This window comes from Saccopteryx leptura, chromosome 1 (assembly GCF_036850995.1).
Source record: "Saccopteryx leptura isolate mSacLep1 chromosome 1, mSacLep1_pri_phased_curated, whole genome shotgun sequence".
NCBI lineage: Eukaryota > Metazoa > Chordata > Mammalia > Chiroptera > Emballonuridae > Saccopteryx > Saccopteryx leptura.
The window spans coordinates 355,699,810-355,714,105 of NC_089503.1; the positions used below are offsets into that span (position 1 = coordinate 355,699,810).

A 14,296-nucleotide genomic window follows, 5' to 3' on the forward strand; every position below is an offset into this window, starting at 1 on the left:
ACCTGGATATATGCTGTTATATATTCAATGTTATATATTTATTATATATATACAAATATACATATAAACCTACATAAAATGAAACTATGATAAATATTTAAGTACTTACTGATTATATGCATTTTCAATTAAGTAATGTAATCTTTATAACTTTTAAAGCAGTCCATACTTGTTCTGCATTAAAGTTTTAGGTGCTCCATGAAAGATTTAAGTAGAAAAATAGGGACTTTCTAAAAGCTGTCACAATAGAAAGCTAAAGTAAGAAACCATTAGGCCTGACCTGGAGGTGGCTCAGTGGATAGAGTCTCAACCTGGGATGCTGAGGACCCAGGTTTAAAACCCCGAGGTTGCCCACTTGAGTGTGGACTCATCTGGCTTGAGTGTGGGGTCACCAGCTTGAGCGTGGGATCATAGGTCACTGGCTTGAGCCCATGATCACTGGCTTGAGCAAGGGGTCACCAGCTCAGCTGGAGCACCGGTCAAGGCATATTAAGAAAGGAATCAGTGAACAACTGAAATGCCACAACTATGAGCTGATGCTTCTCTTTACCTCCCTTCCTTTCTATCTATCTGTCTGCCTCTCTAAATTAAAAAAAGGAAGCTATTAGGTTTCTCATAAGTGGATTTCATTCTAAAGAAACTTGTAATTTAAATTAAGAGAGGATAAAAATTAATAATTTAATAATATTAGTTGTATTTATATAAATATATTAGTGAGCCACATGGCTAAGTTTCAAATTAAATTAGTTATCTATTATTCTACTTTAATAAAGCACTTTCAGGCTATTCTACACATCCATTATCAGCATTGATGGAGTTTCATTTAGCTTATAATTTGATACAATAAGCCTAAAAAGGGATTTTTGCAACAGAATGATGAAGGAAAGAGGCTGCATAAATTAGTTATGGATGTTAAATGCTGTTTTTGAATGACAGCTCTAAATAATTTCTTTAAATTTTCAAACCATGTCTTTGTTCATAAATAATCCAGTTCAAGTGTTCTTAAAATTCAAATCCTCCACTGCATATATAGATGAACAGTTCATCACATTATGGGACATTCTTCCATAAGGGTCCTACTGTAAGCTCTATCCAATATGCAAAACTAAGTTCATCTACTTTGAAATTTCTTCATTTTAACTTTGGTTGTATTAGTGTTAAAGAAAATTTATTGCACTTCTCTGCTTTAAAACTAGCAAAGAAAAATGAAGGATTTTCAACTGTCATACAACTGATGCTTACTATAAAGGAAAACAAAAGATAAATTACTGGGCATTAAAGTCTAATAATAATTCCTCTATTTCTATATATATTGAATAGAAGAAAATAACAAATAAAGAAAATATTTTATTTTACTTATTAATTTTTAGAGAGATGAGAGAGGAGAGAGAAAAGAGGAAAAAGCAAGAAGCATCAACTCATAGTGGTTGCTTCCTGTATGTGCCTTGACCAGGCAAGCCCAGGGTTTCAAACCGACGAACTCAGTGTTCCAGGTCAATGCTTTATCCACAGGTCAGGCAACATTTTCTATCAACTATATATCACTTTATCCTGAATAAATGCTAGTTTAATACCATAGTCTTAAAAATATAAAAATGATATATTTATATGTACATCTATCTCATTTTATAAAATGCATTCATTCTTCAATTAGAGGTACACTCTCTGTTAAGTTATAGCTATATAGATTAGATTGTACTTTTGAAGACACTCAAAATTAAAGTAATAAAAAGATCAATTACAATCACTATTAACTTATGCAAAAGTCCTTTGAATTGCATAGTCTTGAGCATAAAGAGTACATAAAAAATAAACATTATTTTAGTAGAAATGCAGTTTTAAAGATGGTATTTCAATAAATATATTATAAAAAGGGATATGACTTTACAGATTCAAATGCTAGCCTTCAAATTATTCGTACATGCTCCATGAAATAAGAAATGTTTAAAATTGTACACCTTTAACTTAAACGTATCTAGGAAGATTCCTAAGATGACATTGTGGTTCTTCATAACCCTGAACTAATTAACCAGAAAACCTATTTCCACAGAGTGAAAATAATTTAAAGATTACTTTTATTTCCTGCTTTTTTTAGTCCCTGCACCAGACATTTGGACCAAGCCAAACCTTAATTCTTTCCCTTCTTCACCAAGTTTAATTGTTCAAAACCCTTAAGCAAAAGTTTAGAAGCATTTTTAGCATTTAGAGAACCGGGAAACTCATATGTTAAGTGAATAATAAAGATATCAAATTAAAAATAAGCGATGTAAACTATATTGAGTCCAGGGTTGACAAGGGGACCTACATGCAAAGCATAAGTGCAAATTTATGTACTTTGGTTCTGTAATAATTTTCTTTATTAAAACCAGTCATTGTGGTAGTTTAGATGATAGAGCAGTTCTCAAAAAATTGAGAGAATGTCTTTCTTTTCTTTAATTGAATTTATTAGGGTGTCTTTGGTTTGCAAATCCATATAGATTTCAAGTGTACAACTCAATAAAACATCATCTGCACACTACGTCTTATGCCCATTGCCCAAAACAAATTCTCTTTCCATCTCCCTTCTACCTCATTTTGCCCATCCTCACCTTCCCCCACCCTCCTTTCCCTCTGGCTGTCACCACACTGTCATCTATGTCTATGGGTTTTATACATATACATACCCCCCACACACACACACAGTTTTTTTTTTGTTGTTTTTTTTTTGTTTTGTTTTGTTTTTTTGCTTTAATCCCTAAACCTTCTTTCATTCAGCCCCAAAACGTCCCTCCTCTGGATGCTAGTCTGCTCTATGTGTCCATGCCTCTTTTCTATTTTGATATCCTTTTGTTCATTGGATTCACATGTAATTGAGATCATATGGTATTTGTCTTTCTCTGACTGGTTTATTTCACTTAGTGGAATAATCTTCAGCTACATCCATGCTGTTGCAAAAGATAAGATTTCTTTACCTTTAAGACAGAGTACTATTTCATTGTGTAAATGTACCAATGGGCAGTTGGACTATTTCCAGATCTTGGCTAGAGTAAATAATGCTGCAATGAACTTAGGGGTGTCTACATATTTTCGAATTGGCGTTTCAGGTTTCTTTGGATGTATTCCTAGAAGTGGGATTGCTGAGTCAAAAGAAAGTTCCACTTTTAATTTTTTTTATAAAATTCATACTGTTTCCCAGTGTCTGCACCAATCTGCATCCCATCAACAGTACACAAGGGTTCCCTGTGCTCCGCAACCTTGCCAACACTTGTTTGTGGATTTATTGATGATTGCCATTCTGTTAGGTGTAAAGTGATATTGCATTGTGGTTTTAATTTGCAGCTCTCTAATGATTATTGACGTTGAGCAGAAAATGCCTTTCTTACAGAAGATTAAAGTACTTAGAAGAAACCTCAAAGGACACAGTGTTTCTGAACAGATTGTTATATCTTTCGAATTCTCTAAGAATTACTCTGAATTTACTGTATTGTGTTTTCATTACAACACTAGATTTGATTTCTATACAATAACAATAGATGACTTGTCACTGATAAACCTGGATGCAAACCCAGCTGCATTTTCATTTTGTAATTTTAATACTTTTATTTTGAACTTGGACATGCAGCACAAAATTCCTTTGAGAGCATCATGTCTGTTATAGGCCAAGCTTTTAAAGGATTTACGTTCAGTATAGATTTTTGCTCATCAGAAAGAATAGGAAATTTTTGTAGGTGGGTCTAAAAGCACATGAGCCCCTTTTTCTTTGTTTTTCTTTTTCTTTTCTTTATTTTTTTTATAACCACTGGGCCCTTCTTTCTTTGGTTCATGGATGCAGAATAGTATTTCTAACTATGTTCCTGAAGAAAATCATGAGGTTTTACCCTTTGCTTTTAACCCTTTGAGTAGTATGAACATTCATGTATGTCCTCATGCCTCTTGACCATCCAGAGTACAATTGATTTATTTTAAAAAATGTGTAAGGCAACATTAAAAAGGGAAATGTATGTTCTTCTTGTTTCTATAAATTGGTTATCAAAAAACATGATTTTAAGTTAATAAAACTGGAAGTAGAACTAATTTCATTTTTTGAAAAAAAACTCACTCCCAGGGGTCAGTGAGCATGAAAATCTCACTACTCAAAGGGTTAAAGAGGTCTTGGAAGATAGGAATTATGTCTTATTCATCCTTACAATATGAATGATGCACAAACAAGTTTGAGTTAATTACTTCTTACACCAGTTGCATCATGGGTAAATGAAGGGAAAACTCTATGGAGCAAAAGTACGTGGATGGACACAGCATGAGAAGCAAAATGGGCAAAGGAGGACCAATAAAGGAGCATGGCAGCTGGCCAGACTGACTTAGTGTGGGCTCTGGACCTGGGCCCTGGATTTAAATCCAGGTATTTTAGGATAGCTATAATGTTCTAGTTTGGGGGGGCAGTCTCAGTTTATCTCTGTTTTGTGTAATTGTGACTAGCATTCCCTAACACTCTCAAAAGTTTCATTTAAGAAGATAAATTCCATGTTTATCTTATATGTTGTGTGACCCTGGCCAAATAACCCCTCTGTGCCCAATTCCCCCTTCTATAACATGGATGTTGCAGGATGAAGTAAGATAAGCACCTACTAGCTGGTTCGTGTACACATAGCAAGCACATAGGGATTGAGCAGAGTCCACATGTACTGTAATCTGCTGGCATTTAGCAGTTTAGAAAGCCATGGTTTTTATACTTATATAATAATGCTGAGTGCCTTGTAAAATACTGAGGGCATATGGGAGGGAAAGGAAGAGTGGCTGGCACTCATTGTACAATAATTTAATAAGTATTTATTAAATGCCTCCTCTGTGCTGGGCACTGCTCTCACCATAGCATTTGGCCAAGTGCTTTACACATGGTATCTTAATTACTATTTAAGACAAAACTGGGAGATACCGTATTTCCCCATGTATAAGACTCACCCTTTTTCGAAAAACTTGGGGTCTAAAAACTGGGTGAGTCTTATACAGTGGTTATAGATTTTTAACTAGCATTTCCCACTTTTTCACGCTTGTTTTTGCACTCATTGTTGAAAGCAGTGATTCGTCATCAGACACAGATGAGGACAAGCTAATGGATGGGAGTTATGAGAAGTTGTATTAAATTTATGATGAATAAAACTAGAGTTCAATAACTTTATGTAATACTTTTTTTTTTCAAATTTTGGGCCCCAAAATTAAGGTCTGTCTTCTCATGGGAGCATCTCATACATGGAGAAATAATGTTATTGTCAGTAGCCTCTTTGTTACCTGTACCATCATGTTACAAATAACCAAGTGGACTCTGTTAAATGGTAACATGGTATTCAAACCTCAGTTTGTCTACTCAGAATTATATGTGCAGTTTGTGGTACAGTTTGATTTTACCTAATAAGTTAACAGCAAATTTACTTTGCCTTACTGTAATATTTTTGCACTGACTACAAAAAAAGAATATTGATTCAAGTAGAGGAAATAAAACTATCTTACTTGCCAAACAGAAGATCAAACTAGGTACCATTAAATAATGGCAATTATCAAAAGGGGAGATTGAAATATATATATATAATTATACATAATCATATAGATTATTCTATAATTATTAATTAATAAATATATATGACTATGTATGCAATATATTTAAATATATGATTAATATATATTTAAACATATATTAATATATATTTTTAAATTATATATATATAAATGCCGAGCATAACCTTTATGTTCTCACATGTCTATAAAAAATCATATTTTAGAAATCAAAAAGACTGGTGTGTAGGAGACATTCAGAGAACTTTTATTACTCTCCTCTTTAGTTTGCTTCCTCCATTTACTGTATTCTTTCCAAAGGCTGGAATTAGAAACTGGAAGGCTATAGAGAAGTATCTGGCTCACTAGAGTGCAGCAAGTAGCCCTCACATCCCAGGAAATGAAGTCATTTTGCAGCGGCATCTGCAAGGACCCCGGTGCTCTGAGAGCACCCCTCAGCGCCATCGTCAGCAGCACCACCACACAGTGTAGGGTCCCCATGTTCCTGGAGCAGCACGCGGAGACTTAGATGAGAAAGCTGCTTCTCTTCTGTACTTTACAGATTTTTTTTTTTTTTTATAGAGACACAGAGAGAATCAGAGAGAGGGATAGACAGGGACAGACAGACAGGAACAGAGAGATGAGAAGCATCAATCATTAATTTTTCGTTGAGCATTGCGACACCTTAGTTGTTCAATGATTGCTTTCTCATATGTGCCTTGACTGCGGGCCTTCAGCAGACCGAGTAACCCCTTGCTTGAGCCAGCGACCTTCGGTCCAAGCTGATGAGCTTTTGCTCAAACCAGATGAGCCCATGCTCAAGCTGGCAACCTCAAGGTCTCGAACCTGGGTCCTCGGCATCCCAGTCCACCACTCTATCCACTGCACCACCGCCTAGTCAGGCTACAGATTTTATTTAAAGAGAAAATCACAACCTTCTCATTTTTAAAAGTAGACAAATTAGATAGGCAGTCAATAACATAACTATATGGCATATCAAAGATACTTTTTTGAGCCTAGTTTTTAATGGCATATTATATGTATTGAAACTTTAAATTAGTTAACCATTTTGCATATTTTTTCCAGCATCAAAATTAAAATAAAATAAAACTTGTAAATTGTGTTTGTGAATCATCAGCTTTAGATTCTGTTTGGCCATTTCAAAGCTTAGGAGCCTCTGTACAGTTGGGCATGCTTCTTTTTCCCACTAAAGGTCTTTCTGCCAGACTGCAGTGGCCTCTGTGGGGGTCTCTCTCTGCTTCTTCTAGGGTCACTCCTACTTCTCGACACACAGTCATGCCTGCACAGGTGGTACACGCACTCCATACTGATGACTCTTGGACTGGCTCACTAAGACCCATAGACCAAATCTTCCCTATCAGCTATTTTTGTTTGATCTGCGAGCTAAAAGTAGTTTTCACATTCTTAAATGGTGAAAAAAATTTTACGATTATTATTTCTTGACATGTGAAATTTAAATAAAATCCAAATCCCAGTGTCCACAAATAAAGTTTTATTGGGACAGACACACCCATTCATATATATGTGGTCTAGGGATGCTTTCCTGCAACAATGCCAGAGTGGAGTAGTTTCAGCACAGACTGTAAAGCACACAAAGCCTAAAGTATTTACTACCTGGCCTTTTGCAGAAAAAGATTGCCTATCCCGATTCTAGACATATGCTGGAGAAGCTATTTTTAAATATTATACATTTCCTTTAAAGAGAAGTATTTTTTTTTCTTTTTTCTTTTTATTTTTTTTTTTTGTATTTTTCTGAAGTTGGAAACGGGGAGGCAGTCAGACAGACTCCTGCATGCGCCCAACCGGGATCCACCCGGCATGCCCACCAGGGGGCGATGCTCTGCGCATCCAGGGCGTTGCTCTGTTGCAACCAGAGCCATTCTAGTGCCTGAGGCAAAGGCCATAGAGCCATCCTCAGCACCCGGGCCAATTTTGCTCCAACGGAGCCTCGGCTGCGGGAGGGGAAGAGAGACAGAGAGGAAGGAGAGGGGGAGGGGTGGAGAAGCGGATGGGCGCTTCTCCTGTGTTCCCTGGCCAGGAATTGAACCCAGGACTCCTGCACACCAGGCCAACGCTCTACCACTGAGCCAACCGGCCAAGGCCAAGAGAAGTATTTTTTAAAAGCATCTCAGTCTTTGCATTTTTTCTGTTTCTGACTACTGTTGTTTTTTTTGTTTTGTTTTGTTTTTTTCTGTGCTACACAGAATATAGTGAGGAAAGTTTAAACTGACTGTGCCAAATTTCTTTCAGTTTTTAAAAAGTATGTTTAGTGGAGTTTTAAAAACTGGAACTTATAAACATTCATCTTCTCAACTCCAGATAATTCATAACTTCACTCCTAAATAAAATTAGATGTGAAATGGGTATCATTGTTGTTTGTATACCTGAATAGTAAAAATAAGTCAATATAAAAAATGCTTTAGGAAATAAATTCTTCCTCTTCTCCGAACCAGTGAAATGAAGAACAAGGGTCCCTGAAGAGGAAGGAGCACTAGATGATAATTAACTAAGTAGACATCTGAAACCTACATAATTTCATTAACCAATGTCACCCTAACACATTCAGTAATTTATTTTTAAATGAGAGCTTTTGTATGTGCATTATGATTGACTCTGTGTGTGTTACTGTTTTTGATATTTAAGGGTGTTTAAACATTCCTAGAGAGATAATTCTGGAAATTATGGGGAGTTAGGCACCAATCAGGCAGAAAACAACAACTAAAGTCAACAACAGAAGGGCTTCCCAAGATAGTGACTCATCTATTTCCAGCAGAGTAATAGCAATGGAAAGTGAAAACAGTAAGGACAGTAGAAATCACTGTAGATTGAAGAGTTCATTCTGGAAACTCCTTCATCCAACAAATCTCTATTGATCCCTGAGAGTATTCCAAGTACTGTTCTATCACTGAAGATTGAGCAAGTGAGAAAAACACATAAATTCTTCACCCGTAAAAAGCTCATACTCTAGTGGGGAATACACACAATTGGTAAAATTGGTAAGTGAACAAACAACTCAGATTATTCTAGATTGTGATAGGTAGCATGAAAGAAATAGCTTGCCAAGGAAGGCCTTTCTGAAGAGGTGTAACTGGGCTGTGATTCGATGGTTGCATATGAGCTAAGGGAAGAGGAAAAGGCTGTGAAACCCTCAGGGCTTGGGAAAGGTTCATATTGTTCCAGAAGTGTCAGAATGATAGTGTCTGGGCAGGAAGGATGACATAAGCAAAGCATGGAAAGAGGGAATAATATGTCCTGGAGAAATGGTAACATTTTTAATGGGGCAAAAAGGTTTAGTTAGAGTAGGAAAGGACACTGAAAACAATTCTGAACTCTAAAAGATCTGGCAACCTGAAGCATGATCAAATTTAGAAATCAGAGATGTAAACTGGATACCTCCTAATTAGAAGTAATAGTTGATAATGTAGACATGAATTTGTTCTCCTAAAGCGAGAATACAATGGACAGTTTTATTCATTCAACAAATATTAATTTACCATTAATATATTAGTAATTGACACGTTAGCACAGTTCTGGACACTATGAACAAAATGGTGAAAGTCGCTGTGCCCGTGGGGCTGGCATGGAATAGAATGCCAATGATAATAAACAACATGATAGAGAATTTGGACAAGTTGGAAAGCTTAGGAAGGCTCCTTGGTAAGCTGGCATTTGTGCAAACACCTGAACAAAGTTAGAGGAAGAGCTATTCAGTTAACAAGGAGATGATAGAAAAAAGCTGCAAAACGTAGTTTAGCAAAGGTTCACTTTTAGAGGATAAAGAGAAATAAACAGGAAAAAAACCCCAAAAATAAATGGAGAAGAAAAGATAGATTGATTGATCAATAGAGAGAGAGAGAGAGAGAGAGAGAGAGAGAGGGAGGGAGAGATAAAGCCACAACAGCAAACTAACTCAGGAAAAACAAGATATAGTTTAATAATGGCAGAGTAGCTTCATCAGGAGTCAAAGACTTTGTAAGTTATGGAGAAGGGCCATTGTTCTAAAAATATGAAGATCATATTCCAAAACTAGGCTCAGGTCATGCTGTATTGTAGATGTTGGCAAACTTTTCCTATAAAGGATCAAAAAGTAAATATTTTCATCTTTGTGGGCCATAAGGCCTTTGTTGCAACTATGCAACTCTGCTAGTAGGATGTGCAAGTAGCCACAGAGATTTCATAAATGAATGATAATGCATGAAAATATGGTATTCAATTATATAATAAATATTATCTTATGTGACTAGTATTGTCTCTGCAGTCACATTATACATAAATGATTGTCTTATTTGCTGACCCTGGTTGAGAAGTTGTTTTTTGTTTTTTATTCCACTACAGAGCATTTGCTCTCTAACTAGAACATTCTTTTTCACTTTTACCCATAAGTCTTGCTCAATTATTTTTTCCTTAGCTTGGTTTGTCTTCACTGCCACATCTAAAGAAATTCAACTCTCTCCAATTCTTGTCTATTATACCATCCCTATGGCCCTATTCACAGTTAAAAATTGTCTAGTTTTTATGGACTGCCTCCCACACTAGAGTGTAAACGCCAAAAAAAACCCATGAATTTTCCCTATTTACTATTGTGAGATAAAATCCTAACATGTATTAGTGTTTAATACAACACCCCATATTTTTTTAATGAATAAGGTTTACCAAAGTTTTACTGGGAGGCATTGGGGTTTAATGTGATATCTTTGAACCCTGGAGACAGATTTAGTTTTCCAATTACTTTCTGATCTTTGGCAAGTCATTTAATTGCTCTTCAGTTTGACCATCTATAAAAATCAATAGCCTTTCATGATGATTAAGCCAAAGGCAGTTAGTTCATTTCCTATACACAGTAAGATACAGTATGTCAATTTCCTTCTATTCTTCACCTCAAGCATTCTCTGCCTTGTGCAAAATACTGTGGAGGACCCAAAATTTTTTTTAAAGTTTTTCCACATAGTAAAAGATTGCAATATAGTGAGATACCTGTTTCTCACAAAGATCTTAAGTGTGGGTAGGGTAGAATGGGTTGAAGATTTGTTCTTCTGAATTCCAAAAGTGTCTACTTGAACTGTTCAACTGAAAATCATCAGCCATCTCAAAGGTAGCATATTCAAAATTTAACTCTTGACCCTGGAGGGTTGGCTAAGCAGATGGAGTGTTGGCGCAGTGAGCAGCTGTACCAGGTTCGATCCCGGTTAGGGAACACAGGATTCCCTAACCTCTCTTCCTCTCCCTCTCCCCCTTCTCTCTCTCTCTTCCTTGCTTGCAGCCAGTGGCTCAGTTGGTTCACGCATTGGCCCCAGTTAGGTCACAGGTGGGAGTTTGTCTCTCTATCTCCCCTCCTCCACCTATCCTTTTCTCAAGACCGAAAATAGTAAGTTATCCTTGACATGTCCTTATCCTCGGAATCTAGTTCCCACTGTGTTTGCTGTTTGTTGTCCTTATGAAACATAACTTAAAGTTTCTTTATGTCCACCTGGTTGCCACACACCAGACCACCAACTCTTGCCTAAATTACAACTCACTATGTTCACTGCTTCGTTCTTGCACCTTTCCTATTCACTCTCTACATGGCAGTAAGTTGTTTTTAAAGCAGAGTTGAATCATGTCACTCCTCAACGATTTCATGTTACATGTATTTAAGATACAAAACCCTTTCCTGGGTTTCCATGATTGGTCCTTGACTTCCTCTTCAATGCTAGCTCATGACTTTTCCCACTAACAACTGCTCTCCTGTCACCAATTCTTTCATTTTATAACAACTCCTCCCTTGAAAAATTCTTACTGAATCATCAGATCTTGGTTTAAATGCCAAGTCCTTTCCGGCATTGAGCAATCACTGTCCCACATCTAAGTTAGAAATCCTGGTCAGTCTCTCTTTTTCATATCACTTGCTACAATTTAAACTATATGTATATATCAATGTATCGACCTATAAGTATTTTTGTTTTTAAGCTTCTTTTTCCTCTATTGTATATAATACAAAGTATATATTCATTTATTTACTTAATTTTTATTTTTAAAAACTTAATATCTTTCCCACCAGAGGGTAACCTCTATAAGTGGCATGTTTGGCTCATCCTTTTGTGACCAGAGACTAGTTGGTATCTGGAAAGCACTTAATAAATATTGATTTAATATAATTAGGGATGAAAGAAGTGAAGAATAGGAGACTAATTTTAACTAGAGAAGGGGAGCTGTGCAAGGTTAAGTACATGATTCTAAGATAATGTAACTAAGAACAAGGAGGTGATTTCAAGTTGTTTGTAAAATTTTAGTCACTTTATCCTTCCAAAAATAAATCAGGGCCCTATCCCTTTTCAGAATAGAGAACTGAAATTAGACATATTTGCCTAATCAAATGAAACATTTTGAAGAAAGAGAAGGAATGCCTGACCAGGTGGTGGCACACTGGATACAGAGTCAGCCTGGGATGCTGAGGACCCAGGTTCAAAACCCCGAGGTTGCTGGCTTGAGCACAGGCTCACCAGCTTGTGTTGCTGGCTTGAGACATGACTCCATGGTTGCTAGCTTGAGCCCAATGGTCGCTGGCTTGAAGCCCAAGGTTGCTGGCTTGTGCAAGAGGTCACTGGCTTGGCTGGAGCCCCTTGATAAAGGCATGTATTAGAAGTGATTAATAAACAACTAAAGTGCTACTACTATGAGTTGATGCTTCTATCTCTCTCCCTTCCTGTCTGTCTGTTTTTCTTTAATAAAAAAGGAGGAGGAGGAGGAAAAAGAAGAAGAAGGAGGAGGAGGAGGAGGAGGAGGAGGAAGAGGAGGAGGGAAGAAGAAAGTGCATTCTCTCACTTGGTCCCATAGCACATTCAGAAGCACATACAAGTAATCTCATCATAGACTTGTTTGGGGTTATTACACTGAAAAAAATCTTTATATCTGAATGGCATTACAGCAGAGATTCATGAGTTTATGGCTAGAATAGAAACAATAAAGAATGACTGTTGACAATAATTAATGCTTGATATAGAGATATTTGTGAATTTCATTTCTTAACCATCAAGTTTAGAGAACAGTTTGGTCTTTGGATCATTAAACCAAATAAACAACAATAAAATAATACATAAACAAATAATAATTTACTCCCATCTTACACATGCACATAAAAATACATACTCTCATATTAAATTTCACTATAATAATTTACACGTACATAGTTAAAAAGAAAATATCAACCAATTATAAGTTTTTTTACCTATGTAGTCTAAGTTATATTACATTATAAAATTTTTAATTTTCTGGCAAAAAATTGGTATTTAAAAATGAATATGCCATACTTCAAACATATTATGTCATTTTTTGAAATAGCATGAATTTTTAGAATAAATTTTAATGATAGAGGTTATCTTCTTTAGTAAGACTATTATTAAATTTTAAGATAAATAGAAAAATTGAAGGCATTAGGAAAAATTAAATGAGAGTTAATCAGTCAATGAGATTAGGGAAAGAAAAAGAAGACTACCTAGGAAAAAAGGAGAGAGGGATTGATGCTCTCAAATAACAGAGTCTGATTCTTAAAAGGGGGAAGGTTTATATTACAAAAGGTAATAAAGTAGCTCAAATGGACATTGAGGTTGATTATTAAGACATTTTGTAGTGACAAAGAAAATGTTTCAGTATCTTGGTCTCAATTATATCCCCCTGTATTCTTACTGCATTTTCAAACATTATTAATAAGTTCAGTGTATCAGGCTTTGTTTGATTTTAGAATGTGTACATTGGCATATAACCTATTATTCAATATAAATCATTCCCTCATGAACTGGTCAATCCCTACATCTATAATATTCTATTCCATAGTTATCATCTAAAGCTTGAATTAAATACTACCTAGCATATAAAGTCGTATATTCTTTAAATCTTCTTATTATTGGATTTTAAATTTAGTTTCAAGCCCATAGCATGACTTTTAAGACGACTGTGTCTATGAAAAATAACTGCAGTTTCAGATTTGAACACTGATAAATGTTTCAGAACATATGCACACAATCACAGTCACTCACATCTGCTTCCTCACATTCATATGTCACAGACGTTTTGAAACAGTGAAGCAAATGAAAGAAAACACATGAAATTAGCCACGTAAGTAATTATTTACATTTCTTAAGTTAAAACTCTTCATTTGAAAAATTTTAGTAGGTAACAAAAGCAGAAAAAAAATATTTTTGACTGTTCAAAAAACAGTTAAAAATAAAAGAAAACGAATTCATTCATGAATTCAGGCTGATAATGTAATGGTAGGAATGGTACAGAATTATTTGATGCATCTGTAGAGATAATTGGTACAATTTTGCAGACTACAGGTGATATATTACATATTAAGGAGCAGAAATTATAAAATTAAAGCAGAAAAAAATTCCTCTGTATAAATCATTCAAGGAACCTGGGGGATTTGACTGATGACAAATAAATACACGGAGGAGAGAAATAGCTTCTTAAGATAACAAAGTGCAAATAAGATTGAAATGTTTGTTAGCGTTTAGTGTCACTGCACTGCTGAAGACAGATGTGTAACAAACTCATTTACAAACATACAGACATATCACAAATGGTTTCCTACATTTAGTTCTATTATTTCCCTGGCCTGCTTTATGAAATAAACAAGTATACTATTGAGATTTGAGCAGAATAGAAACAAGTTAGGCTATTTAATTTAGGCAGGAAAATCAGAAGTTCCTTAGAGGGGCAGACTGTGGCTATGGGGCACTGAATGACCTGATCAGTGTCACACGCCCAGTCA

The 14,296-nt window shown here is 35.7% G+C and overlaps 1 protein-coding gene across 3 annotated transcripts in view; it reads right to left on the reverse strand.

Moving 5' to 3' along the window:
- The window catches only part of ADGRB3 (adhesion G protein-coupled receptor B3), a 796,575-nt gene that overhangs the window by 366,633 nt on the left and 415,646 nt on the right, over positions 1-14,296 (reverse strand). The window lies entirely within an intron of this gene.